General features: G+C 38.9%; 1 protein-coding gene across 1 annotated transcript in view; it reads right to left on the bottom strand.

Moving 5' to 3' along the window:
* LOC124269825 overlaps positions 1–18680 on the bottom strand; it is a 119718-nt gene extending 101038 nt beyond the window's left edge. Inside the window, 2 exon segments of the mRNA XM_046704858.1 lie at positions 15711–15804; positions 18166–18680. The gene's annotated coding sequence lies outside the window, so the exon portion shown is untranslated.
* Between the last annotated feature and the right edge of the window lie 335 nt (positions 18681–19015).

Below are 19015 nucleotides of genomic sequence, written 5' to 3'. Positions count from 1 at the left end.
CGATTTTACAATTACATACAGACGTATACCATTACCTAGACATCCATTGTAATTATCACTATTCTGTTCACTTTCAAACTGTATCGAGTGTAATATGTAAGTATGTAACTCTGTATGATGTCACCTGTCCTGTAATTTATCTAGAAGTAACATGAGAATGTGTAACACCTGGAATCATTTAATGTCATCAGGTAAACAAGTAATGTTGTGGGAACAATTAACATCAGATGGTGGTCCAGCATGATACAAGTATTGGCTGCTCTGTGGACAAATATATACCAGCAGCAATTTCAGTGTCATGAAAGGAATAGGAAACAATTTTAATAATTTCCCATTCAAGAGGATATGTTTTTTTCAAACTGTGCTTGGATTATGTCTTTCAGTGGCATTTAGAAGTTGTACATAGATGTCCAAGATATTTTTATGGATTAAACTCTTTTATATTTCCCTCACGACGTTTCGGGACCTTTCCAGGTTCCTTCATTAGGTGAACTGACAGTTGTGACTATGACGTCATCACTATGCATGTGACATCACAATACACAAGGAAGATATAGTACAGTAAGTACAGTATAGTGACGACGTCATAGTCTCAACTGTCAGTTCACCTGATGAAGGAACCTGGAATGGTCCCGAAACGTTGTGAGGGAAATAATTGATTGGTTGGTGAATCGTTGTGAGGGAAATAATTGATTGGTTGGTGAATCAGTTGGTGGATATATGATATATAGTTACAGTAGAATCATCCATAAATATGTGATCTATCATTACAGCAGAATCACACAGTGGATATATAGTTACAGAAGAATCAGTTGGTGGATATATGGTACATAGTTACAGTAGAATCATCCATGAATATATGATTTATCATTACAGCAGAATCACACAGTGGATAAATAGTTACAGAAGAATCAGTTGGTGGATATATGGTACATAGTTACAGTAGAATCATCCATGAATATATGATCTATCGTTACAGCAGAATCATACAGTGGATATATAGTTACAGAAGAATCAGTTGGTGGATATATGGTTACAATGGAATTGGTCAGTGGCTATATGTAAAATTGGAATCAATGATTGGATGGATATCTTTTTTAAAGTAGATACATAGATACATCGTTATAACAGATTCCACCCAACACACTTGTTTTTGTTAACTGCTTGGGTCTTGAGGATAGTGAAATACAAAGGTCTAAAACAGCATCAAACAACTGAAAATAATCAGTGATTGAGAATTGTACATGCTTTTAGTCAGGCTCAGGTTAAGAATATAGAAAAGTATTGGCTTACTGGGGATAAACACCACGTCTCACCTGTTGGCAGTAATAAACATCTTGACACTAGTTAATGAAAAATCTTTTTTATAATGACAAACCTTGTCAGAATTTAAGGTAAACTTTTATCAGTTACAAACTAAAAAAGACTAGAGTAAAAGACTCTTTAGTACTGGCTGTAACCTATATGTCACTCAGTCTAATGTGTGATGTCATGCAATTACAACAATTATACAGCATTTATTTCTGTTATTGTGGCACACTGGTCCCAAGGTATAAAGTACAAAGATTATCTATCTATGAGCAGTTTTACATACATTATTATGGTGATCCCAAGGTATAAAGTACAAAGATTATCTGTCTATGAGCAGTTTTACATACATTATTATGGTGGTCCCAAGGTATAAAGTACAATGATTATCTGTCTATGAGCAGTTTTACATACATTATTATGGTGGTCCCAAGGTATAAAGTACAAAGATTATCTGTCTATGAGCAGTTTTACATACATTATTATGGTGGTCCCAAGGTATAAAGTCCAAAGATTATCTGTCTACGAGCAGTTTTACATACATTATTATGGTGGTCCCCAGGTATAAAGTACAAAGATTATCTGTCTATGAGCAGTTTTACATACATTATTATGGTGGTCCCAAGGTATAAAGTACAAAGATTATCTGTCTACGAGCAGTTTTACATACATTATTATGGTGGTCCCCAGGTATAAAGTACAAAGATTATCTGTCTATGAGCAGTTTTACATACATTATTATGGTGGTCCCAAGGTATAAAGTACAAAGATTATCTGTCTATGAGCAGTTTTTCATACATTATTATGGTGATCCCAAGGTATAAAGTACAAAGATTATCTGTCTATGAGCAGTTTTACATACATTATTATGGTGATCCCAAGGTATAAAGTACAAAGATTATCTGTCTATGAGCAGTTTTACATACATTATTATGGTGGTCCCAAGGTATAAAGTACCAAGATTATCTGTCTATGAGCAGTTTTACATACATTATTATGGTGGTCCAAAGGTATAAAGTACCAAGATTATCTGTCTATGAGCAGTTTTACATACATTATTATGGTGATCCCAAGGTATAAAGTACCAAGATTATCTGTCTATGAGCAGTTTTACATACATTATTATGGTGGTCCCAAGGTATAAAGTACAAAGAATATCTGTCTATGAGCAGTTTTACATACATTATTATGGTGATCCCAAGGTATAAAGTACAAAGATTATCTGTCTATGAGCAGTTTTACATACATTATTATGGTGGTCCCAAGGTATAAAGTACAAAGAATATCTTTCTATGAGCAGTTTTACATACATTATTATGTTGAGGGTTGACATTTATCAAATAAAGCCAATTTTATCTGCAGCTAGACTCACCGTGAAGATGTAATTATTGTAACTTGTAGCACCTCAGCAGTCTATTCACTGTGCTGCTATTCATCCCTTTAATTACTCAGCAGTTATGTTTATCGTGACGGTGTATGAAACATGGTGAGTAATGCCATAACACCCTGTGCCATATGGACTGTACTACACAGTCACACAGCCTGCTTTGTTGAGATATGGCAGATATACACTACCATGACACACTGTGACACAAACACATGGGCTGTACTACACAGACATGGCATAGCCTGCTTTGTTGATATACAGCAGATATACACTGCATGACACACTGTGACACAAACACATGGGCTGTACTACACAGTCACGGCATAGCCTGTTTTGTTGATATACAGCAGATATACACTACCATGACACACTGTGACACAAACACATGGGCTGTACTACACAGTCACGGCATAGCCTGCTTTGTTGATATACAGCAGATATACACTGCATGACACACTGTGACACAAACACATGGGCTGTACTACACAGTCACGGCATAGCCTGTTTTGTTGATATACGGCAGATATACACTGATATGACACACTGTGACACAAACACATTGGCTGTACTACACAGTCACGGCATAGCCTGTTTTGTTGATATACAGCAGATATACACTACCATGACACACTGTGACACAAACACATTGGCTGTACTACACAGTCACACTGTGACACAAACACATGGGCATAGCCTGTTTTGTTGATATACAGCAGATATACACTACCATGACACACTGTGACACAAACACATGGGCTGTACTACACTGTCACGGCATAGCCTGCTTTGTTGATATACAGCAGATATACACTACCATGACACACTGTGACACAAACACATGGGCTGTACTACACAGTCATGGCATAGCCTGTTTTGTTGATATACAGCAGATACATGTATACACTACCATGACACACTGTGACACAAACACATTGGCTGTACTACACAGTCACGGCATAGCCTGTTTTGTTGATATACAGCAGATATACACTACCATGACACACTGTGACACAAACACATTGGCTGTACTACACAGTCACGGCATAGCCTGTTTTGTTGATATACAGCAGATATACACTACCATGACACACTGTGACACAAACACATGGGCTGTACTATACAGTCACGGCATAGCCTGTTTTGTTGATATACAGCAGATATACACTGACATGACACACTGTGACACAAACACATGGGCTGTACTACACAGTCACGGCATAGCCTGCTTTGTTGATATACAGCAGATATACACTACCATGACACACTGTGACACAAACACATGGGCTGTACTACACAGTCACGGCATAGCCTGTTTTGTTGATATACAGCAGATATACACTACCATGACACACACTGACATGACACACTGCGACACAGACAGATGGGCTCTACTACACAGTCATGGCATAGCTGGAGTCTCTTTTGTTGATAAACAGCAGATATACACTACCATGACACACACTGACATGACACACTGTGACACAGACAGATGGGCTCTACTACACAGTCATGGCATAGCTGGAGTCTGTTTTGTTGATATACAGCAGATATACACTACCATGACACACACTGTGACACAGACACATGGGCTGTACTACACAGTCACAACATTAAGCTGGAGTCTGTTTTGTTGATAAACGGCAGATATACACTACCATGACACACACTGACATGACACACTGTGACACAGACAGATGGGCTCTACTACACAGTCATGGCATAGCTGGAGTCTGTTTTGTTGATATACCGCAGATATACACTGACATGTCAGAGATCTACTACATGACACAGCCATGCTATTGACAATCACAATTTATCTCCTGTTGAAAAGATCTATGCTAAATGACAGTCACAAATGATCTCCTATGTTGGACGGTGGGGTAGCTTAATCGTTGAAACATTTGCTCATCATACAGAGGACTCGGGTTCGAAACCCCACATGGGTACAATGTGTGAAGCCCATTTCTGGTGTCCCCTGCCGTGATATTGCTGGAATATTACATAAGTGGCATAAAACCCTACTCACTCACTAACTCATCTGTTGAAAACATTTACATTATTGACAGTTGCTATGGCAATCACAAACAAGAGTCAATAAATTTTCCTTACAAGAAACATGTCCTGTTTGAAATAGCATGAAAAACATCCACCCTTGCATGAAAATCAGGCAAAACAAATAGACTTGTACTACAAACTACTCTCCTGACATATCTCCATGTTATGATAAATTTCAAAATGGAAGCAACAACAAAGTGCATGAATATGACTTACCGAGTGCGTCTCTGGTATCAATAGACGTGCTATGTGTAAGTGACGTTATGAAACGCACCTAATCTGATTAATCCGTGTAGATTGTTTCCCATGATCACAGGTGAGATGCTCACAGCAACACATGTGCCAGCTTCAGCACCACTGATAGCACAGCGCATGTACACTATTGATCCACGTACTGCCCGGGACGTATTGCCGTATCGCCCAACCTCATCAGAACTGTTCCCTTACTGGTCAATAAGTGTATACAATGTAAGTAATAATTTATTGCCTTCTGAGCAGGCATGTTGTTGAAAGTTATTTGTACATGCTTACGGTCAAGGATGGACCGTCCCATTTAAAGATGTTTTGCAAAACAGTTTCCATGGAAAGTTAAGGTCAAACAAATATTGTTTAGGAACTAAAATAAAATGAATCAAAGGTTGCTGAGTTATGAATAGCAAGATTATGATTAAAGCAAGCTTGGTACTATACAACCCTAACAATATCATATGAGAAATTAAAGATAAAATTCTTAAAATATGTTAAGATAGACTGGTTAAGTACTGACATGAGTGAGAGAGTGAGTTTAGTTTTATCATCTTCGTTATCATCATCATCATCATCATCATCATCATCATCATTATCATCATCATCATCATCATCATCATCACCACCATCATCATCATCATCATCATCATCATCATCATCATGTGATTTATTAGTCCTCATCATTGGATGAGTGAGTGATGTTTTGACATCTTACTCAGCAGTATTCCAGCCATCCCAAAAAGGAGTGAGTGAGCTTTTAGCAATATTCCAGCACTATCACAGAGGGGACACCAGAAATGGGCTTCACACATTGTGCCCATGTGGGGAAACGAACCTGGATCTTTGGCATGACGAGCGAACGCCTAAACCACGAGGCTACCCCACCGCCCCAGCCCTGACATAAATATTCCATTACATCACTGGGTGTCAGCTTGATGGGGGAGAACAGCCCACACTGATACTGGTCTCAAATGTTTACAACTTCTGTGAACCCATCAGCATTAGCATGGTGCCGACAACCCAGAAACATAACTGAGGTGAACCAGGATTTGAACCCATGATCACAGGTTCCTGGTGTACCCAAGGGATGCAACTCTGCAAAGTAAACTGCAGTGCCTTAGACAGCTGGGCCACCTGTTTCACTGTAAAATGATGCTGTTTTGTTTAATGATGCTAACAAACTGTTTCAACTTAAAACAGGACACAGCTGCACCAACATGGCAGCTCAGACAGCCCATTAGATGGAGCTGGTCTCTCTCGCTCTACCTGATTTCTCTGATTACTGGAACTCTAAGACAATGAGTGAATTTCCCACCAGCCACCAATTACATGTCTGGGTCTAGAACAGAGCCTATAGCCACTAAATTATTACAGACAACCTAATTGTACAAGTGTTTACTACACAGACATGAAAAATTAATTCCCACGGTGTGATAACTGGTGGCCCATCTACCTACACGCATCGATTTTCAGGGTACAATGTTCATGACAATATTATAAATTTGACACCTTTTGTTCTGGGTTCATGCACAATACTGGTTCGCAGCTCTCACCAAGGGTAGATAAATCCCAACAATGCAAGAGTAGATTACTCCAGAAAATGCAAGAGTAGATAACTCCCGACAATGCAAGAGTAGATAACTCCCGACAATGCAAGAGTAGATAACTCCCGACAATGCAAGAGTAGATAACTCCAGACAATGCATGTGTATATAACTCCAGACAATGCAAGAGTAGATAACTCCCGACAATGCAAGAGTAGATAACTCCCGACAATGCATGTGTAGATAACTCCAGACAATGAATGAGTAGATAACTCTAGACAATGCAAGAGTAGATAACTCCTGACAATGCAAGTGTAGATAACTCCAGACCAACTTCAGCGCCATGGCAACATGTCTATGACTCAAAGCTAAAATGCCATAATCTTCTGTAAGCCATGCTATTGAAAAGGACCAAAATAGACACACAAAAGATGAATAGGAGATATTCTTTGAAAGCATCCCAACAGCATGAGATCTGCCTTACAATGGTTCGCATACATAAAGGATTAATTCCTGCTACAGTGCATCCTGTCTGTAGAGGTTCTGTATAAGTGGCTGTCTCAGTGAGCGTCAACAACACAGAGCGTGCTGGATGAATGATAAGTTACAGTCACTCCATTACACAGACCTGGCTCAGTCTTTGTAGAGACAGGGCGGTGGGGTAGCCTAGTGGTTAAAGTGTTCCCTTGTCACACCAAAGACCTGGGTTCGATTCCCCACATGAATACAATGTGTGAACCCCAATTCTGGTGTCCCCACTGTGATATTGCTGGAATATTGCTAAAAGCTGCAAAAAAACAACTCGTTCACTCACTTTGTTGACCAACACCTACTGGCTGCTGTGCTTAATAACAGGGGATGTTTATCACGATCTTATCTTGATGTTCACAAAGGTGACAAGGGACTGGCCAGTTGAGTATGTCAGGAAAAAACACCAAACAAAACATGAATTAAATTGTTGTTTACAAATGCACTTATATAACTGACTGACTGACTGAGTTTGGTTTTACGCCGCTTTTAGCAATATTCCAGCAACATACGACGGGGGACACCAGAAATAGGCTTCACACATTGTACCCATGTGGGGATTCGAACCCGGGTCTTCGCCGTGATGAGCCAAATGCTTTAACAACTAGGCTACCCCACCGCCCGCACTTATATAAACATCTTCATGAAAGAAAGGGAGAGTGCTGATTGATCTTGCATGTGTTAGAATGGGATGCTGCTGCTGCTGTTGCTGCTGCTGATGATGATAACAGCATAATAAGAATGACAGCGACAATGAGGATGTAGAATGTAGGAAGTGTGGAAATTCTGCAGCCAATTAGTATTCCATGTTTCCATATATAGCAGTTCACAATGTAAAAAATAATGATAATGATGATAGGCTGCACAATTTCTACACATCCTATATTCTACATAGTACAAATACAGAACATTTCCTTAATAAAAAACAACCTGTGAATATCGGGGTTAGAATTGGTCTTCAGCAACCCATGCTTGTTGTAGAAGGTGACAATGATGAATTATTACACGTAATTGTCTTATCAGTGACCTCAACACAGTAACGAAACCCAATATCCATTAACTTCATCGGTAATCTCAGGTTTCAGAGGACTGCGCTGCAACAGGTGTATCAGTTGTGCAACTTTACATACATGGGCAGTGATATTCAGTTACAACTTACATGCCCATTAACACTGATGTTCAAATACTGACTGCTGCAGCACTACTGAGTGCTGCAAATACCGGTACTGACTGATGCTGCAAATACCATTGTTGCTACTGCAAATACCATTGTTTCGAGCATGCACTAGTTGCCTGGATATGTGCGCTATATAAATATCCTATACTAATTGTTGCTACTGTAGATACCATTGTTGCTACTGTAGATACCATTGTTGCTCATGCAAATACCATTGTTGCTATGCTAGATACCATTGTTGCTACTGTAGATTTGTTGTAGATACCATTGTTGCTGATGCAATACCATTGTTGCTACCTTAGATACCATTGTTGCTACTGTAGATACCATTGTTGCTGATGCAGATACCCGTTGTTGCTACCTTGATTGCTTGTTGCACAATGTAGATACCATTGTTGCTGTCTTGATATTGCTGGAATACCATTGTTGCTACCAGTAAGTCACCTTAGATACCATTGTTGCTACCTTAGATACCATTGTTGCTGATGCAAATACCATTGTTGCTAATGCAAATACCATTGTTGCTACTGTAGATACCATTGTTGCTGATGCAAATACCATTGATGCTACCTTAGATACCATTGTTGCTACCTTAGATACCATTGTTGCTGATGCAAATACCATTGTTGCTACCTTAGATACCATTGATGCTACTGTAGATACCATTGTTGCTGATGCAAATACCATTGATGCTACCTTAGATACCATTGTTGCTACCTTAGATACCATTGTTGCTGATGCAAATACCATTGTTGCTACCTTAGATACCATTGTTGCTGATGCAAATACCATTGATGCTACCTTAGATACCATTGTTGCTACTGTAGATACCATTGTTGCTGATGCAAATACCATTGATGCTACTGTAGATACCATTGTTGCTGATGCAAATACCATTGATGCTACCTTAGATACCATTGTTGCTGCTACCATAGATACCATTGTTGCTGATGCAAATACCATTGTTGCTACCTTAGATACCATTGTTGCTACTGTAGATACCATTGTTGCTACATTAGATACCATTGTTGCTGATGCAAATACCATTGTTGCTACCTTAGATACCATTGTTGCTGATGCAAATACCATTGATGCAACCTTAGATACCATGGCTGCTACTGTAGATACCATTGTTGCTGATGCAAATACCATTGTTGCTACCTTAGATACCATTGTTGCTGATGCAAATACCATTGTTGCTACCTTAGATACCATTGTTGCTACTGTAGATACCATTGTTGCTGATGCAAATACCATTGTTGCTACCTTAGACACCATTGATGCTACTGTAGATACCATTGTTGCTGATGCAAATACCATTGTTGCTACCTTAGATACAATTGTTGCTGATGCAAATACCATTGATGCTACCTTAGATACCATTGTTGCTGATGCAAATACCATTGATGCTACTTTAGATACCATTGTTGCTGCTGCAAATACTGACTGATGCTACAATATATATTTCTACAGGTCCTGTAAATACAGAAAACATAGCCACTGAAATATTAATGGGGATAAACTGCACGAAATGCACTTATTGAAATACCTGTTATGAAATGAAACGAGTGCTGACTGATCTTCAGCAGATCATATATATGCATGTGATCATGATATCACTTGATGGTAGACAGAGTGAGTGAGTTAGTGAGTGAGTTTAGTTTTACGCCACACGTAAATAATCGAGTCTGGCTGCTGTCCGAGACCAGACAATCCAGTGATCAACAGCATGAGCATCGATCTGCGCAATTGAGAACCGATGACATGTGTCAACCAAGCCAGCGAGCCTGGCCACCCGATCCCGTTAGTCGCCTCTTACGACAAGCATGGGTTGCTGAAGGTACATTCTAACCCGGACCTTCACGGGTGATGATGGATAGATGATGATGATGATGATGATGATGATGATGATGATGATGACGGTGGTGGTGGTGGTGATGATGATGATGAGAGGAGGAGGAGGAGGACAGTACTAATACAGAAAATGTGCTTAATGGAAACATTTCACCAAATGCACTTATTAACTCCAATACTGTGGTGAATGCACTGCAAACAATACTTAGCAACTAGGTCAGGCTTCAACCTAAATATTACACAGCTGTTCACATTGAATTTAATCACATCAATGACTTTCACAGATGAACGAATGCACAATATCAGAATCAGAATACCTATGTTAAATTGTTAGATTCTAAGGCTTAAACAGTAGCTTCAGTTCTGAATCTTGAAAACCTTTTGTTATGGTTACTTAAAGCACAGTCAACTCAATCATTCATTGCATTTATGTCCATGTTTTGTAGCCAACCTGTCAGTGTGATACCCGAGGCTGACGAACTGACGACATCGTCTCAAGACTAAGTAACAGCACTCTTAAAGCACCCAACAATGTGAGAGATTCTTGGACTGAACAGAGCCTGTATATTGCCGACACAACAATCCATCACACTCACCCTGAGGCTTTTGATTAGACACTTGTCATTGTCTTAACACTGTTACAGGTGAAAAAAGGTAATTATTTACAGTAATTGATTTCTTTGTTGTAACATCAAGGTGTGTAAAATTCATCATATCTGAAAAATGCTTCCTTTTTAACAAAAGATGCATATACTTTATTATTTATTTACAAAAATTAATATGAAGAAATTCATATGGCGTGAATGATCACAGGTGATCCTGATATTAACCGATAATATACAACTCTTAAGAAGTAGAGAAGAAGAGACAAAAAATGAAAGAAGAAGGACGAAATGTTCTCACTTGATTGTAGTTATCTACAACAATATGACAGATTAACAATGGTTATCTGAGTGAGTGAGTGAGTGAGAGAGTTTGGTTTTTATGCCTCTTTTAGCAATAATCCAGCAATATCACGGTGGGGGACACCAGAAATGGGCTTCACACATTGTACCCATATGGGGAATCGAACCCGGGTCTCCGGCGTGACGATGCGAACCCTTTAACCACTAGGCTACCCCACCGCCCCAAAGGTTATCTGAACAAAAGAAATTAAAGACACCTTAACTTTTGTTTTGTCTATGAAAATGTATTTTCGTTGCATTTCTTCAGTTACAGTTTTCTTGAACCAATAAATACCATTTCACAAAACGATTAAACCGTTTAAGATATTTGCCAGTCAACATGAATACAAACCAAGGAAGTCAGGCATTATCATCATTATTCTATTGTACTGTTAAGGGTGGTGGGGTAGCCTAGTGGTTAAAGCATTCGATCATCAAGCCGAAGACCTGGGTTTGATTCCCCACATGGGTACAATGTGTGAAGCCCATTTCTGGTTTCCCCTGCCATGATATTGCTGGAATATTGCTAAAAGCGGCATAAAACTAAACTCACTCACTCACTCACTATTGTACTGTTGTGCCACAGAGACTATGAGTGACAAAAGGGTATTTCAACCTTGAAAATACAAGTGTTCCTTTATTCTTTTCCAGGTTTCTTCACAAGGTATGTATTGCACTGTGTGTGAAATTCTGGAAATATATAAAGGAACACTTGTACTTTCATGTGTTCCCTTATTTGTTTCTATGAGTATATAAACATACATTGTATATAGTGCATTGTTCATCGTTTTGCTAAATGTCAAGCCATTGCCTTTTTACAAAGTCTGCCTCAGGTATAATATATGACAAATGTGAATTTTAATTTTTCTAATAATTAAATCAGTTAAGTGAAAATGCAATTTTCAAACTTCTAGTTGACTTTCACATCAACCAATGGTACTTGGACAGTCTGCCGTGGAACATCTATGGACAGGGTTCTCTAACTCTCCAGCTATCAGTTGTATCCCCCAAAGTCCAGATTTAATGTCCTCATTTTTCCATCATTCTTAATCGACAATTCGTTAAACCAGATTGCATGATCATAAGAAGACCACATTCCTCTTTCTGTGGTGTATTTTCACACCAGAGTAGTTTGCTGTTAATTCAAACATTAGGGTGTGGCAAGTATTTTAAGCCACGCCCTTTTTAACATTCAGGCAGAGGCCAGTCATAGGTGTGAACACTGAGATGCATGTCATGTTCTAGGTATACACAGCTCATATGTGCCACAAACGTGACAACGACATTCACCGGTCTCAAGACGGGCTGCCAGATTTCACTCTACCTAATCCAGAGGTGGATGGCCGCTATCTGTTTCCCAGGCACCCAGATAGATCAGCTCAATACACTGTCTACTTCATACATCAATCAGACTCATTTACACTTTCGGGACGAGCAGATTTCATTCTCCAGAAGTAGTTTTTTTGGTTTCTTTTATTCTTTTAAAAATATACAGTGTTTCAGTGTAGTTATGTTGTCCTGTTGTAATGGGTTGGTAGGGTGTCATCCAAGAAGGAGATTTTGTCATCAACAGTTGAAGTGAAAGGGATTTATAATAGAGTTCAGGATTATTGCACTTACAAAACAAAGTGCATGCACTTGTATGATTCTGTGTGACTACCTTAGAACAGTGAGTGATTGATTGATTGATTGATTGATTGATTGATTGATTGATTGATTGATTGATTGATTGATTGATTGATTGATTGATTTAGATTGATTGATTGAGATTCAGCACCACCTGGAAGAATATTTCTGTATGTGTGTTTAATTTTACAAAATTATATGTTGTCATGGATGTTCAAGGTTATTACTCAAATCCTATCTCTTCAAGGGAGACAGCTCTGCATTGTCATACCTTATACCACTGTGGTGTGTGTGTGTGCGTGCGTGCGTGCATACACGTATACACGACTGTATCTAATCTAAGGCCAATGAATCTCTATAACAGTTGATATACTATTCACTACATATACAGCACATACCCATCAGCTAAGGCACAGTATCTGTTGCCATGTTAAATAAATTGGGTGTACTTTAACTTCTTGTCAGCAGTATGGCCACAACGACAGACTAAGGATATTGGTCTTAGATTTTGTGATTTGGTGACATGGCATACTAATCAGAACTGCCTCCATCACGATGAATGTGATTGTGCACACAGTATTGATAACTTTAGACATGTATCAGACAGCAGTGCAGAAATAGCAACATCATGAATATATTAACTGAATCGATCATGTTGCATAGGCAGCTTGGGGAGAAACAGAATACATAGACTGATGCTAATGCTGGGCGACATGGGGTTTATACCACGTCTAGTGATATTACTGCCCCTTACAAGGTTATGAAACACAGAAAACAACCTGTATTTGTGCTTCAGATTGACCCATGAAAAACACCAGGCCCATCTCTTTCTCCAGGTTCTTCAACTGGACTGGTAAATAAGTTGGCTTGTTAGTATTTGACACCAGACGGAATTGGGTGTACAACATGAAAACATGCTCTTGTCATGTAAGATGACATGCATGAAGAAGTCATGAGGACCTGTACATAGCATGAAGACCTGTGTAGTTAGTGAAGACCTACGCTTGTCATGTAAGATGACATGCCTGAAGATGTCATGAGGACCTGTACATAGCATGAAGACCTGTATAGTTAGTGAAGACCTACGCTTGTCATGTAAGATGACATGCCTGAAGATGTCATGAGGACCTGTACATAGCATGAAGACCTGTATAGTTAGTGAAGACCTACGCTTGTCATGTAAGATGACATGCATGAAGATGTCATGAGGACCTGTACATAGCATGAAGACCTGTATAGTTAGTGAAGACCTACGCTTGTCATGTAAGATGACATGCCTGAAGATGTCATGAGGACCTGTACATAGCATGAAGACCTGTATAGTTAGTGAAGACCTACGCTTGTCATGTAAGATGACATGCCTGAAGATGTCATGAGGACCTGTACATAGCATGAAGACCTGTATAGTTAGTGAAGACCTGAATGGTGCATGAAGACCTACTCTTGTCATGTAAGCTGACATGCATGAAGATGTCATGAGGACCTGTACATAGCATGAAGACCTGTATAGTTAGTGAAGACCTACGCTTGTCATGTAAGATGACATGCCTGAAGATGTCATGAGGACCTGTACATAGCATGAAGACCTGTATAGTTAGTGAAGACCTACGCTTGTCATGTAAGATGACATGCCTGAAGATGTCATGAGGACCTGTACATAGCATGAAGACCTGTATAGTTAGTGAAGACCTACGCTTGTCATGGTGACATGAAGACCTACATAGCTTGTCAGACATGACATGCATGAAGATGTCATGAGGACCTGTACATAGCATGAAGACCTGTATAGTTAGTGAAGACCTATGCTTGTCATGTAAGATGACATGCCTGAAGATGTCATGAGGACCTGTACATAGCATGAAGACCTGTATAGTTAGTGAAGACCTACGCTTGTCATGTAAGATGACATGCCTGAAGATGTCATGAGGACCTGTACATAGCATGAAGACCTGTATAGTTAGTGAAGACCTACGCTTGTCATGTAAGATGACATGCCTGAAGATGTCATGAGGACCTGTACATAGCATGAAGACCTGTATAGTTAGTGAAGACCTACTCTTGTCATGTAAGATGACATGCCTGAAGATGTCATGAGGACCTGTACATAGCATGAAGACCTGTATAGTTAGTGAAGACCTACGCTTGTCATGTAAGATGACATGCATGAAGATGTCATGAGGACCTGTACATAGCATGAAGACCTGTATAGTTAGTGAAGACCTACGCTTGTCATGTAAGATGACATGCCTGAAGATGTCATGAGGACCTGTACATAGCATGAAGACCTGTATAGTTAGTGAAGACCTACGCTTGTCATGTAAGATGACATGCCTGAAGATGTCATGAGGACCTGTACATAGCATGAAGACCTGTATAGTTAGTGAAGACCTATTGTCTTGTCATGTAAGATGACATGCCTGAAGATGTCATGAGGACCTGTACATAGCATGAAGACCTGTATAGTTAGTGAAGACTCTGTTGTAGTTGAGTGAAGACCTAGCACGCTTGTCATGTCATAAGATGACATGCCTGAAGATGTCATGAGGACCTGTACATAGCATGAAGACCTGTATAGTTAGTGAAGACCTACGCTTGTCATGTAAGATGACATGCCTGAAGATGTCATGAGGACCTGTACATAGCATGAAGACCTGTATAGTTAGTGAAGACCTACGCTTGTCATGTAAGATGACATGCCTGAAGATGTCATGAGGACCTGTACATAGCATGAAGACCTGTGTAGTTAGTGAAGACCTACGCTTGTCATGTAAGATGACATGCCTGAAGATGTCATGAGGACCTGTACATAGCATGAAGACCTGTGTAGTTAGTGAAGACCTACATGTAAGCTGACATGCATGAAGATGTCATGAGATGACAATGCATGAAGACCTGTGTAGTTAGTGAAGACCTATACTATGCATGAAGACCAGCACGGTGCATGAAGACCTCCATGATGTATGAAGACCTACTCTTGGCATACAGGATAACCTTCATGCTAGACAAACATCCATGTGACAATTATTAGAGAGAGTACTTACCTACATATTTCCAGTTGAGCTGTTCAGTGTTGAAGGTTGGATGTTAATTGATAGTCCTTGGTGGGCTTCACCTGCCTCTGAATCTCAAAATGTCCTGAAATAAAAACAGAATCTCTAAGACTTTTTTCACAATATTTAACATTTACTGAACCCTTATCATCTACTTCCTTTTGTTAAACACCACACACTGAAACTTCTAGCTGTTAATAATTCAGTCTGGACTCAACAATCCAGTGATTGACATCATGAGCATCAACCTATGCAACTGCAACACAAAGACACGCCATCCAAGTCAGTGAGACTGATAACCTGATCCCCTAGTTGACTCTTACAACAAGCATAGGTTGCTGAACACCAATTCTAGCCAAAATCCTTAATAGGAAATTAATTCTTACACTACACAGCCAACATCTGTCATGTTACAACTGTACAAGTGTTCAGCCTTTATATCAGTTATTAGTCCATAAAATGTGTTTCACAATAAACAAACAGAAAACTCCAATGTTACTACTTACAATTACAGATAGTATTGATGATGACTCACGGTGAGACTGTGATATATGCCACTGAAGGCTACAGCTTATGCAGCATTCATCAATACAGATGGTGACAACATGCCTCTCTAATGTTCCACTTTCACAGACAATGTCAATAACACCCAGGAACCAAATCCCTGCACACTCGCCAGCCAGTAGCTTCTTGTCCACAGATGATCAATCCACCCAAATCTACCCCGATCTATTCAAACAAAAACACACCCATGCACCTCTCCACCCAGTCGGAGATAATAATCGTGAAAGCCAATCCTTGACAATCAGAGTGAAAAGTATACGATGACACTCGACGTTGTATAACAGGTTTATACCATACCTATACTCCATATGGCTAGTTTCTATATACAACTTCTCCTGGTTCCCATAACATGTACATTTGAGGCGATCATATGCCATACATGCAGCAATCTATTGAGAAACGGTACGTCATGTTGTACACGCTTGTCACAAAGTGATAGTGCGGTTTGCAGATTATTTGCATAAAGACGAAGGTTTGCTCCATGTGTATTAGATTCCATGTTAAAGCGATACTGAAAAATCAATGAATTGATTTATGCTCATTTCCAGACAAAACACTGGTGGGTTTCAGAAAGAGAATATTTTCCCTGAGATCGATTCAGACAGAAATAGAATGAATATTTGCAAAGATGTTTGAGAATAGAAATGGCCTAATTATGATAGGTTTAACGCCCACTGAAGGTTCTGTTAAAACCATACATGAACCTGTGTAATTGTGATTACATGTCTATCAATCGGTTTACGTACTGTACGACAGTTCAATAATCAATGTTTTGCAGGTTTATTGATTTGTATAGGTTCAATACAACAGTATGGGAGCATGAGCTGCACTAGCTTATACACACTAGGTGTACATACATGGAGCAAGCATCCTACATAAGATCCACCTGTCTAATACTGATCACTTTCAGTGTCACGAAGCCTATGACCAAGGGTGTGGTTAACATGTAAGATGTTTGAGGGAAGGGAGTTCGATACCATCCATCTGGGTCAGACAGTGAAAAAGAAATCTGAAATGACCTTGTCGACTTTAAATAAAATCTGAAATTACCTGGCTGACTTTAATTGAATCTGAATTTACCTGGATGACTTTAAATATTAAAATCTGAAATTACCATGTCGACTTTAAATAAAATCTGAAATTACCTGGCTGACTTTAATTGAATCTGAATTTACCTGGATGACTTTAAATAAAATCTGAAATTACCTGGATGCTTTAAATAAAATCTGAAATTACCTGTCTGACTTTAGATATAAATCTGATATGACCTTGATGACTTTAAATAAAATCTGAAATTACCTGGATACTTTAATTAAAATCTGACTTTACCTGCATGACTATAAATGAAATCTGAAATTACCTGGCTGATTATAATTGAATCTGAATTTACCTGGATGACTTTCAATAAAATCTGAAATTACCATGTCGACTTTGAATACAATCTGAAATTACCTGGCTGATTTTAATTGAATCTGAATTTACCTGGATGACTTTAAATAAAATCTGAAATTACCTGGATGCTTTAAATAAAATCTGAAATTACCTGTCTGACTTTAGATATAAATCTGATATGACCTTGATGACTTTAAATAAAATCTGAAATTACCTGTATACTTTAATTAAAATCTGACTTTACCTGCATGACTATAAATGAAATCTGAAATTACCTGGCTGATTTTAATTGAATCTGAATTTACCTGGATGACTTTAAATAAAATCTGAAATTACCTGGATGCTTTAAATAAAATCTGAAATTACCTGTCTGACTTTAGATATAAATCTGATATGACCTTGATGACTTTAAATAAAATCTGAAATTACCTGGATACTTTAATTAAAATCTGACTTTACCTGCATGACTATAAATGAAATCTGAAATTACCTGAATGACTGAATCAAAATCCTCCCACCTGATTATTCTGCTGATTGATTACTATCGTGAATACTCCACTCAAGGGTTGGCAATAGGTCCATGCAATGCTTTGATAAAGTATCCCGATATGCTTGTTGCTGTGGCAGTCAAGCTGGGTGAAATACACACAAGTGATATCTTCTCATTCCAGTAACACACTTGATACTATCGCAAACACAATGAAACAAACTGTTAACATTTTCTATCCCTGTGACTCACAGTGACCAGCTGTCTGGCTACCTGCTTGCTATCCCAACTGAATGACCATCTTGTGTAATTCCAACCTTTCTCCAAAACACCTAGTCCTCAGCTGTCAGTGGTGATGTGTCATCGCCCATCAATCATTACATGCTGTATATTTCACGATTGTTCCACATGGGTGGGTAACGGCAATACAGCTTCCTTGATGGAGACATCGTAAACACATAAAACAATTATTGGGTTAAACAATTGTATTCCCTCCGACCCACAGCTTCAGGGGGGATTATAGAGCTGTATACCACGTTGCTGGGGAGATGGGTTGATATGCTAATGTCACATTGTGTAACAATGAAGCTCTGTCTGCACCCAGCCACTTAGTGTCATGATATGCCCTAACCAGTTACTATGCACTAATTTGTTACACAATGGATGAATAGCACCACAGTCTATAATCGTAATCAGGCTGATCATCTAGAAACCACCATGAAATTAAAAAATATTTATAAACCATATCTAATTTCACCCATCATTACCACAACTCATTAAATAGACAAAAATGTTTGCAATTCCAAACTTAAACATTATTGAATGAATGACCTAGCAGTTATGGACACATATT

The sequence above is a fragment of the Haliotis rubra genome, unplaced genomic scaffold (genome assembly GCF_003918875.1).
Source record: "Haliotis rubra isolate DU_JTF1 unplaced genomic scaffold, ASM391887v1 Scf148, whole genome shotgun sequence".
NCBI lineage: Eukaryota > Metazoa > Mollusca > Gastropoda > Lepetellida > Haliotidae > Haliotis > Haliotis rubra.
The sequence above is the reverse complement of the archived record's forward strand: the minus strand, read 5'-3'. Positions and strand labels throughout refer to the sequence as shown.